Here is a 12,563-nt window from a genome sequence, read left to right on the forward strand (position 1 = left end):
CAAAGCTTCAATTAGTTTCACTGTGTCCCTGTTCAATTTCTGTTTTCCTGATTGATCCATTGAGGAAAGTGCAGTGTTCAAGTCACCCACAATTATTGTGTTAGGTGCAATGTGTGTTTTGAGCTTTAGTAAAGTTTCTTTTATGAATGAGAGTCCCCTTGCATTTGGAGCATAGATGTTCAAGAGTGAAAGTTCTTCTTGGTGTTTTTTTCCTTTCACCATCAAGAAGTGTCCCTCAGAGTCTTTTTTGATAACTTTGGGTTCAAAGTCAATTTTATCTGATATTAGAATGGCTACTCCAGCTTGTTTCCTGAGACCATTTGCTTGAAAATTTGTTTTCCAGCCTTTTACTCTAAGGTAGTGCTTGTCTTTGACACTGAGGTGTGTTTCCTGTATGCAGCAAAATGTAGGGTCCTGTTTATGTATCCAATCTATTAGTCCATGTCTTTTTATTGGGGCATTGAGCCCATTGATATTAAGAAATATTAAGGAATAGTGATTATTATTTCCTGTCATTTTTGATGTTATTTTTTAAATTTGATTGGTTATCTTTGTTTGGGTTTGATGAAAGAAGGTTACTATTTTGCTTTTTCCAGGGTGAAGTTTCCCTACTTGTATTGGTGTCTTCCTCCTATTATCCTTTGTAGGATTTGGGTTTGGTGGAAACATATAGGGTAAACTTAGTTTTGTCATGGAATATCTTAGTTTCTCCATCTATGGTGATTGAGAGTTTTGCTGGGTATAGTAGTTTTGGCTGGCATTTGTGCTCTCTTAGAGTCTGCATGAGATCTGCCCAGGAATTTCTAGCTTTCATAGTCTCTTGTGAGAAGTTTGGTGTGATTCTGATAGGTCTTCCTTTATATGTTACTAGGCCTTTTTCTCTTATTGCCTTTAATATTCTTTCCTTGTTTAGTACATTTGGGGTTTTGATTATTATATGATGGGAGGTATTTCTGTTCTGGTCCAGTCTGTTTGGAGTTCTGTAGGCTTCTTGTATATTCATGGGTATCTCTCTATTTAGGTCAGGGAAGTTTTCTTCCATAATTTTGTTGAAGATATTTGCTGGCCCTTTAAGTTGTAAATCTTCACTCTCATCAATGCCTATAATCCTTAGGTTTGGTCTTCTTATTGTGTCCTGGATTTCATGGATGTTTTGGGTTACAAGCTTTTTGCATTTGGCATTTTCTTTAACTGTTGAGTCCATGGTTTCTATGGTATTTTCAGCATCTGAGATTCTTTCATCTATCTCTTGTGTTCTGTTGTTGATATTTGCATCTATGTCCCCTGATTTCTTCTCTAGGTTTTCTATCTCCAAAGTTGTCTCCCTTTGAGTTTTCTTAGTTGTTTCTACTTCTGATTTTAGATCCTGGATGGTTTTGCTTAGCTCCTCCACTTTCTTGTTTGTGCTTTCCTGTAATTCTTTAACAGATTTTTTGTGTTTCCTCTTTCATGACCTCAGCTTGTTGACCAAAGTTCTCCTGTATTTCTTTAAGTGTTTTTTTGCGTTTCCTCCTTATTGGCTTTTGTATTCTCCTGAATTTCTTTCAATTATTTTTGTGTTTCCCTTGTAAGGGCTTCTAACTTTTGATCCATTTTCTCCTGAATTTCTTTATGTCCTTCATGTGTTCCTGTACCAGCATCATGACCATTGATTTCAAATCCAAATTTTGGTTTTCTGGTGTGATGGGGTATCCAGGACATGCTGTTAGAGGAGAATTACGTTCAGATGCTACCATATTGCCTTGATTTCTGTTAGTGATGTTCCTGCATTTGCCTTTTGCTATCTAGTTCTCACTGGTGTTAGTTGGTCTTGCCAATGCTGGATTCACCAGTGCAAGCTGCCTCTTCCCAACTAGCCTCTGGTGCACAGCTGACCTCCTGCACTGCCTGGAGACAGGGTGCTGTGGCCCAGGCTGTTCAGATCCCAAGGCAGACACCTGAAGGCTCCTGCCTGGGGCCTGCTGGACTCACCAGAGTACACTGACTCCTCCCAGCCAGCCTCCCGGGTGCCCCTCTGGCCTCTTGCAGAGCCTGGAGATGTGGTGTTGTAGCCCAGGCTGTTCTGGATCCCCAAGCGGAGACCTGAAGGTTTCTGCCAGAGGCCTCAGGACTGGAACCTAAACTTTGTGGTGCTGACCCACTGGAGCAAGCTGTATGCTCTCAGTCTGCCTCCGGGAAACACCAGGCCTCTTGCACTTCCTGGAGACCAAGTGCTGTGGCCCAGACTGTTCAGATCCTGAAGCAGACACCTGAAGGCTCCTGCTGGGGCCTGCTGGACTCACCAGAGCACACTGACTCCTCCCAGGCGGCCTCCAGGTTGCCCCTCTGGCCTCTTGCAGGACCTGGAGTTGTGGTGGTGTAGCCCAAGCTGTTCTGGATCCCGAAGCCCAGATCTAAAGGCTCCTACCAGAGGCCTCAGGACTGGAACCTAATCTCTGTGGTGCTGACCCACTGGAGCAAGCTGTGTGGAGACTTGAAGTGCTTGTCATGCAGATCTTTCACTTGTTAATTTAGAGTCACACCAAGATATTTTATATTATTTGTGATTTATTGTGAATGGTGTGGTTTCCCTAATATCTTTCTCATCCTCTTTATCCTTTGAGTAGAGAAAGACCAATGATTTGTTTGAGTTAATTTTATATTGAGCCACTTTGCTAAAATTGTTTATCAGGTTTAGGAGTTTTCTAGTGGAATTTTAGGGTCGCTAAAATATACCATCATATCATCTGCAAATAGTGATAGTTTGATATCTTTCTTTCCAATTTGTATCCCTTTGACCTCCTTTTGTTGTCTAATTGCTCAGGGTAGGATTTTGAGTACTGTATTGAGTAGGCAGGGAAAGAGTAGGCAGCCTTTTCTTGTCCCTGATTTTAGTTGGATTGCTTTAAATTTGTCTCCATTTAGTTTTATGTTGGCTACTGGTTTGCTTATTTACAGTCACACCGATGTATTTTATATAATTTATGACAATTGTGATGGGTGTCATTTCCTTAATTTCATTCTCAGGTTGTTTACCCTTTGGGTAGAGGAAGTCTATTGATTTCCTTGAATTAACTTTATATCCAGCCACTTTGCTAAAGTTGTTTATCAGATTTAGGAGTTCCTTGGTGGTATTTTAGTGTCACTGAAATATATTATCATATCATCTGCAAATAGTGATAGTTTGATATCTTCTTTTCCAATTTGTACCTCTTTGACCTCGTCTTGTTGTCTAATTGCTCTGGCTAGGATTTTAAGTACTGTATTGAGTAGGTAGGGAGAAAGTGGGTAGCCTTGTCTTGTCCCTGATTTTAGTTGAATTGCTTAAAGTTTCTCTTCATTTAGTTTGATGTTGACTACTGGTTTGCTTTGTTAGAGTTACACCAAGGTATTTTATATATTTTGTGAAAATTGTGATGGATGTCATTTCCATAATTTCTTTCTCAGGCTGTTTACCCTTTAAGTAGAGGAAGGCTACTTATTTCCTTGAATTAATTCTATATCCAGCCACCTTGCTAAAGTTGTTTATCAGGTTTAGGAGTTCCCTGGTGAAATTTTGGGGATCACTTAAGTAGAAGTGTTCAACATCCTTAGTCATTAGGGAAATACAAATCAGAACAACCCTGATGTTCCACCTCACACCAGTCAGAATGGCTAAGATCAAAAACTCAGGTGATAGTTGATACTGGAAAAATGTAGAGAAAGAGGAACACTCCTCAATTGTTGGTGGGATTGCAAGCTTGTACAACTACTCTGTAAATCAGTCTGTTTTTTCCTCAGAAAATTGGACATTGCATTAATTGAGGATCCAACTATAACATTCCTGGGCATATACCCACACGATGCTCTCACATATAAGAATTACACATGTTCCACTATGTTCATAGCAAACTTATTTGTAATATCTAGAAGCTGTAAAGAATGAAGATGTCCTTCAACAAAGGAATGGTACAGAAAAGGTGATACATTTACATAATGGAATACTGTTCAGCTATTAAAAATATTGAAATCATGAAATTCTTGGTCAAGTGGATGGAACTAGAGACTATCTTCCTGAGTGAGGTAACCCAATCACAAAAATGCACACATTGTATGCACTAACTGAGAAGTGGATATTAGCCCAAAAGATTGGAATACCCAAGACATACACTAACTGAGAAGTGGATATTAGCCCAAAAGATTGGAATACCCAAGACACAATTCACATTCCACATGAAGTTCAAGAAGAAGGAAGAACAAAGTATCAGTTCTTTAGTCCTTCTCAGAAGAGGAAACAAAATACCCATGGGAGCAAAAATGGAGGCAAAGTGTGTAGCAGAGACTGAAAGAAAGTCTATCCAGAGACTGCATCACCTGGGGATAACTCCCATATACAGCCTCCAAATCCTGACACTATTGTGAAAGCCAAGAAGTGCCTGCTGACAGGAGCCTGATATATCTGTCTTCTGAGAGGCTCTGCCAGAATCTGAGAAATAAAAGGGGGTGCTGGCAGCCAACCATTGGACTGAGCACAGTGTTCCCATTGGAGGAGTTAGAGAAAGGACTGAAGGAGCTGAAGGGTGTGGCAATCCCATAGAAAGAACAACAATATCAAGCAAAAAGAACCCCTCCCAGACATTCCAGAGACTAAACTACCAACAATGGAGTACACATGGAAGTACCTTTGTCTTCAACCACATATAAAGCAGAGTGTGACTTTGTGGGGCTTCAATGGAAGGAGAGACCCCTGGTCCTGAGAAAAATAGATGCCCTAGTGTAGGTTAATTCAAGGATGGACCAGTAGGAGTGAATGGGTAGGAAGGGAATACCCTCATAGAAACAGGGAAAGGGGGGATAGGCTAGGGAGTTTCTAGAAGGGGGACCATGAAAGGGGATACTATTAGAGATGTAAATAAAGAAAATATCTAATTAGGAGGGTGTAGTTTCCCTCCTTGTGTTGGAGTTTTCCATTTATTATCCTTTGTAAGACTGGGTTTTTGGAAAAATACTGATTTTTTTCTCACAGAATACCTTAGTTTTTCCACTTACAGTAATTAAGAGTTTTGCTGGATATAGTAGCCTGTGTTTGCCTTTGTGTTCTCTTAGGGTCTGCATGACACAAGCCCAGGATCTTTTGGATTTTATAGTCTCTGGGAAGATGTCTGTTGTAATTTTGATATTTCTGCCTTTATATGTTACTTGATCTTTTCTACTTACTTCTTTTAAACATTCCCTTAACCCCTAAAGAAATAGAAGCAGTCATTTATATTCTCCCAACCAAAAAAAAGTCCCTTAACCAGATTTGTTTAGGTCAGAGTTCTCTCAGACCTTTAAAGAATACTTAATACCAATACTCTTCAAAATATTTCACAAAATAGAAAGAGAAGGGATGCTACTCAGTTCATTCTTTGAAGCCACGATTACTCTCATACCTAAATGACACAAAGATCCAACACAGAAAGAGAACTTCAGACCAACTTCCCTTATGAATTTAGATGCAAAAATACTCAATAAAATATTCACAAACCAAATTCAAGAACACATCAAAACAATCATGAATCACGATCAAATAAGCTTCTTCCCAGGGATGCAGGGTTTGTTCAACATACAGAAACCCATCAGCATAATCCACTATATAAACAAACTGAAATAAAAAAGAGACATGATCATTTCATTGGATGTTGACAAAAACCCAACACCACTTCATGATAAAAATCTTGGAAAGATCAGGAATTCAAGGCCTATACCCAAACATAGGAAAAGCAATATAGAACAAACCAGTAGCCCATATCAAACTAAATGGAGAGAAACTTGAAGCAATCCCACAAAAATCAGGGACTGTACAAGGCTGCCTACTTTTCCCCTACTTACTCAAAGTTCTAGTCAGCACAATTAGACAAAAAGAGGAGGTCAAAGGGATAGAAATTGGAAAGGAATAAGGCAAACTATCAGTATTTACAGACGATATGATATTATACTTCAGTGACCCTAAAAATTCCACCAGAAAACTCCTAAACCTGATAAAAAGCTTCAGCAAAATAGCTGGATATAAAATAAAATCAAACAAATCAGTAGCTGTCCTATACTTAAAGAATAAACAGGCTGAGAAAGAAATTAGGGAAATGATATCCTTCAAAATAGTCACAAACAATATAAAGTATCTTGGTGTGACTCTAATTAAACAAGTGGAAGATCTGTATGACAAGAGCTTCAATTCTCTGAAGAAAGAAATTGAAGATTTCAGAAGATGGAAAGATCTCCCATGCTCGTGTATTGGCAGGATTAATATAGTAAATATAGCCATCTTGCCCAATGCAATCTACAGATTCAATGCAATTAACATCAAATTTCCAACTCAATTCTTCATCGAGTTAGAAAGAGCAATTTGCAAATTCATCTGGAATAAAAAAAAAAAACAGGATAGCAAAAACTATTTTCACCAATAAAAGAACTCCTGGAGGAATCACCATCTGTGACCTCAAGATCAATCATGATAAAAACAGCATGCTATTGGTACAGGGACAGGCAGGTAGATAAAATGAAATGAATTGCAGTCCCAGAAATGAACCCACACACCTATGATCACTTGATCTTTGACAAAGGAGCTAAAACCATCCAGTGGAGAAAACGCAGAATTTTCATGAAATGGTACTGTTTCAACTGGCATTTAGCATGCTGAAGAGTACAAATCTATCCATTCTTATCTCCCTGTAGAAACCTCAAGTCCAAGTATATCAAGAACCTCCAAATGAATCCATACACACTAAAACTAATAGAAAAGAAAGTGGAGAAGAGCTGTGAGCACAAGGGAACAGGGGAAATATCCTGAACAGAACACCAATAGCTTATGCTCCAAGAAAAGAATTGACAAATGGGACCTCTTAAAATTACAAAGTTTCTGTAAGGAATAGGACACTGTCAATAGGACAAAATGGCAATTAACAGATTAGGAAAAGTACTTTATCGATCCTGCATCCAATAGAGGGCTAATATCCAATATATACAAAGAACTCAAGAAGTTAGAATGCAATGAACCAAATAACCCTTTTTAAAATGGGGTACAGAGCTGATCAAATAATTCTCAACTGAGGAATATCAAATGGCTGATAAACACAAAGAGATGTTCAATATCCTTAGTCATCAGGGAAATGCAAATCAAAACAACCCTGAGATTCCACCTCACCCCATTTACAATGGTTAAGATAAAAAGCACAGGTGATAACAGATGCTGGTGAGGATGTGGAGAAAGAGGAACACTCCTCCATTGCTTTTGCGATTGCAAGCTGCTACAACCACTCTGCAAATGATTTTGGTGGTTCCCTCACAAAATTGGACACAGTATTAACTGAGGACCCTGCTATACCACTCCTCGGCATGTACCCAGAGGATTTCCTGGCATGCAATAAGGACACATGCTCCACTATGTTCATAGTAGCCTTTATTTATAATAGACAGAAACATGGAAGAATGCAGATGTCCTTCAACATAGGAATGGATACAGAAAATATGGTACACTTACACAGTGGGGCACTACTCATGTATTTAAAAGAATGAATTCATGAAATTCATAGGCAAATGGATGGAGCTAGAAAATATCATCCCCAGTGAGGTAACCCAATCACAAAAGAGCATACATGGTTTGCACTCACTTATAATTGGATATTATCCTAGAAGCTCAGAATACCAAAGATGTAATTCACAGATCACATGAAGCCCAAGAAATAGGAAGAGCAATGTGTGGATAATTGGGTTCTTCTTAGTATAGGGATCTAAGTACCCATGGGAGGAGAAAAAGAGACAACGTGTAGATCAGAGACTTAAGGAAAGGCCATCCAGAGACTGCCCCCACCTGGGTATCCATACTATATAGAGTTATTACACCAAGACTTTATTGGGGATACCTACAAGTGCTTGCTGACATGCCCCTGATATAGCTGTCTCCTGAGAGTTTCTGTCAGTGCCTGACAAATATTGAGGTGGATGCTCTCAGACAACCTTTGTACTGAGCACAAGGTACACAATGGAGAAGCTGGAGAAAGGACCCAAGGAGCTGAAGGAGTTTGCAGCCCCATAGGAGGAACAACATTATGAACCAGTCAGTAACACCAGAGCTTCCAGGGTCTAAACTACGAACCAAAAAGTACATATGGAGGGACCCATGACTCCAGTTGCCTACTTAGCAGAGGATGACCTTTCAGACATCAATGACGGGAGAGGCCCTTGGTCTGTTGAGGTCTCGATGTCCCAGAGTAGGGTATTGCCAGCACAAAGAAGCTGGAGTTGTTGAGTTGATAATCCATGGGATGGTGCATGGGACAGTGTGTTTTCAGAGGGCAAATAAGGTCAGGGAATAACATTTGAAATATAAATAAATAAAATATCTAATTAAAAACAGAAGAACCAACATTAGGAGCTTATTTCAGCAATGCAAGGCAGAGTTCTTGTGCACACAATAACATTTGCAATGTACAATATATTGTTCTTGTGAGCCTGACTTCAACAATCACTTTCTCGGAAGCCTTGGATATATAAGTTAGTCAAAGTATTTCACATACAATATGTAAGACTAAGTACCACAAGACACTTAAATCTATGCAATCAAGGGCAATCCTGTTTGAAAGTGAAACACACTGAACTCATGAACCTGCTGTTTCCATACAAATGAATCCTCACACTCATATATAGCATATTTTAGGGCTAAGAACTGTGCCTACATGTCCCATGTATTTGTGCGCAGGGACATGCCCATATATCATAAATATTGGTATTGCTTCCACTAACTCCTTGGACCTGGTAATTGTTTAGTGAGTTCCACAGCTGTCATTTACTAAGCTTATGTTGAATACATCCAAGTCTCTGAAAATCATTAGTTATGACCTTTGCTGCACAAAAATCTCTGATCTTGGGGAAGCTAGATCAAAGAGAGCAGAGAGTTTCCTGAGGACACATCCATCATTATTCATTCAGAAAGACCAATGACAAAGGGACCAACAATCTCATTTAAGTCTTTATATACAATTCTACAGCCCACCTATGACAAAATGGTAAATTAGCAAACAGAGTGAATCAGAGTCCATGTTTTCCTAAATTCTGGTCACTTTTCAAATGTGAAAATGTTTTCATGTCTTATTTGATGTTTTCATGTCAGAACTTATGTGTAAACACCACATTTGTTCCTTTTCTTATATTATGATTTGTCTGCACTAAATGCAGCTAGAGGAATGGGAAATTGCTTTGTAGAACACTTGTAGATCCCATTTAAAGCCTGCTTTTTATTCACCAGGTTCTTATCCAGCCAGGAAAGCTGGGAGTGTTAGAACTCTTAGAAGAGTATGGATGGAGTTTAGGCAGCCTGCATTGTGCAGGTAGCCAATGTCTGGGGTCCAGTCAACTACCACAGAGGTAGAAGCAGAAGTGATATGATCCTTCTCAGCCAGGCATGTCCAAGATCCAATAGTGAATGATTTGGGAGAGAATATTCTTCAGCAAGTATTACAGCTCAATAAAGATAGCCACTCGTTCTCAATCTTTTACGTACTTTATTCCATGTGGATAATAAATAAATATTCCATTAGGAAGTGTGGAAAAAGATCTTCACCAACTCTACATCTGACAGAGGGCTAATATTCAATATATACAAAGAACTCAAGAAGTTAGACCCAAGAAAACCAAATAATTTTATTAAAAATGGGATACAGAGCTAAACAAATAATTTTCATCTGAAGAACTTCAGATGGCTGAGAAGCATCTTAAAAAAGGTTCAACATCATTAGTCATTAGGGAAATGCAAATCAAAACAACCCTGAGATTTCACCTCACACCAGTCAGAATGGCTAAGATTAAAATCTCAGGAGACAATGAGTGTTGGTGAGGATGTGGAGAAATAGGAACACTCCTCCACTGCTGGTGGGGTTGCAAGCTGGTACAACCACTCTGGAAATCAGTCTGGCAGCTCCTCAGAACACTGGGCACATCACTTCCAGAGAAGCCTGCTATACCACTCCTGGGCATATACCCAGAGGATTCCCCAACATGTAGTAAGGATACATGCTCCACTATTTCACCACAGCCCTATTAATAATAGCCAGAAGCTGGAAAGAACACAGATGTCCCTCAACGGAGGAATGGATACAAAAAATGAAGTATACATACACAATGGAGTCCTATTCAGCCATTAGAAAGAATGAATTCATAAAATTCTTAGACAAATGTATGGAGCTGGAAAACATCATACTAAGTCAGGTAATCTAGTCTCTAAATATCAGTCATGGTATGCACTCACTGATAAGCAGATATTAGCCTAGAAACTTGGAATGCCCAAGACATAATCTACATATCATATGATGTCCAAGAAGAACAGAGGAGTGGCCCCTGGTTCTGGAAAGGCTCGGTGCAACAGTATAGGGCAATACCAGAACAGGGAAGTGGGAAGGGGTGGATGGGGGAACAGGGAGAGGGAAGAGGGCTTATGGGACTTTTGGAGAGTGGGGAGCCAGGAAAGGGGACATCATTTGAAATCTAATAAATATATCGAATAAAAAAAAGAAAAAAAAATTACCTCCAAAAAACAAAGAAGAAGAAGAAGAAGAAGAAGAAGAAGAAGAAGAAGAAGAAGAAGAAGAAGAAGAAGAAGAAGAAGAAGAAGAAGAAGAAGAAGAAGAAGAAGAAGAAGAAGAAGAAGAAGTGTGGTTGTATTTAGGGGTAGATATTTCCTATTGGCTCAGTTTGAGATATTAGTGAGGCTCTATTAGTATGGGGAAGGATGCCTCATGTTGCAGTAAGTAACTGACTTCCCATGGTCTAATCAGTAACTGGTCTGTTTATCTGGTACAGAGCAGTTACAAAAATGTGTAGGAGGAGGCTAGACTCTTTGCAATTTCAGTTCTCTGAAATTCCTGTAACAAAACTCACTTAACATTACTAGTTCTGTCTGGCAGCAGAGTCCACATACCCTACAGCCAACCATCTCTTGTGTTGTCCCTGATAACTCCCTTCTTCATCAGTGATTATTACTGTATCTGGATCTAATAGTCCCTATAAAAATGACTGTGGCTCATGGAGATAACAGTTGAGACACAGCTCACCATTCTTCCTTGAAATGTAATTGCAACAGACCATGTACATTATAAAGAAGAGAAGCAAATATCTCTGTGTGAGAACCTGTATAAGCAGGTTCTCAGAACCAGCAGAGGGCACTGTAGATTTGGCAATTCTCTAAGAAGTTAAGGCCAGCAGAAGCAGGGAGGGAGTTTGTTCAATAAGTGGACTTCAATAACCTCATTTGATGTCATTGCCAAAACGATTACATTCAGAGGCAATGCTATAGTTGACACATGAGATCTCCATGATGCAATCCTGGATGGTTTGTTAAATAACATCCATATGGAGGTCACCAAGATCCAAATTGGATTTTTATTTTTGATGGACAATATACTAGTTCATGGGAGAACTATCCATAAAAGTTATGGATATTTGAGGCTTAGTGTCCTTAGCAACATTTTGGTGGGAAATGCCCCAAGTGTTCACAGCTGCTATCAAAATTGTCCATAATCCTTCTGATTACTGTTGTTGTATGAACAGCAGTCTCCACAGTTCTGTGTTAGCCTCTGATAAGAACACGATGGTCAATTTGCCTTCACAAAATTACAAATATGGTTAACCTTAAGGAGGTTTACATAGCCCTTAAACAATTGAAGTGTAGTTCACATTAACAAACATGGATGTAGGTACAGGACTCTCAGAGTGATCAAAGAGCCCTTTTTGAGTAGGTGCCAAGATGAAGCAGAGAATGCATTTCCCCAGAAATGATTAGTACTTGAACCTCAGTTTGCACCTGAATAACATATAAACCTGCTACCTGTCTGAAAAACAAAATTACATCCCGAACAATGAAATCCCTCTTCTGTAATAGGTAAAGAGTCTGTGGTTGTAAATATAGAGATGTTCACAGAACTAGCAGTACGACGTTTGTATCCTCTATTTCATATTCCCTGAGCATGCAAGTTCTTAGTTGAGTTAGATCATTCTCTACAGCAGCTAAAGGTAAGCATATTCCTAGCACCAGACCTTAGGATAAGCCAGAGTAAGAAGTTGCAATGCATTCTCTCCACAGAGGTCCACTCTCAAAGTCATCTGCAGCAAAGTATGGCTGAATGGAGGAGTCGGAGATCTTCAGAAAAGCTCTTCTATGAGCATTTGTCTCAGATATCTTCCTCAATTTCTAAATGAGCTGAGTGAGGCAGAGGCCTGCATTTGAGAATGAAGGGATTTCAAGCCTAATTAATCCCCATCATTGACCCTACAAGCTAAGGCCAGAAGTTTGAAGACAGACCCATACTGGATAGACACAGTGTTCAACATAGACTACATGGAACTCAGCAGCCTGACATCTGAGTTATCTTCCAACTATTACTGTGCCAGGCACAGTGTCACAGCATACATATGAAGTGTGTCAGATACCTGGAAGCTTCAGGAACCTGTTATGGTGCTGAGAGGATTGGGAAAAGTAGCCTGAAGACTTGATCAAAACTGTGGCTGAGTACTGAGAAAAGGAGAAAGGGAACTATGAATTAATTCACATTGTATAAGATTTCTTAGTCACTTTG

The sequence above is a fragment of the Apodemus sylvaticus genome, chromosome 6, assembly GCF_947179515.1.
Source record: "Apodemus sylvaticus chromosome 6, mApoSyl1.1, whole genome shotgun sequence".
NCBI classification, from domain to species: Eukaryota; Metazoa; Chordata; class Mammalia; order Rodentia; family Muridae; genus Apodemus; species Apodemus sylvaticus.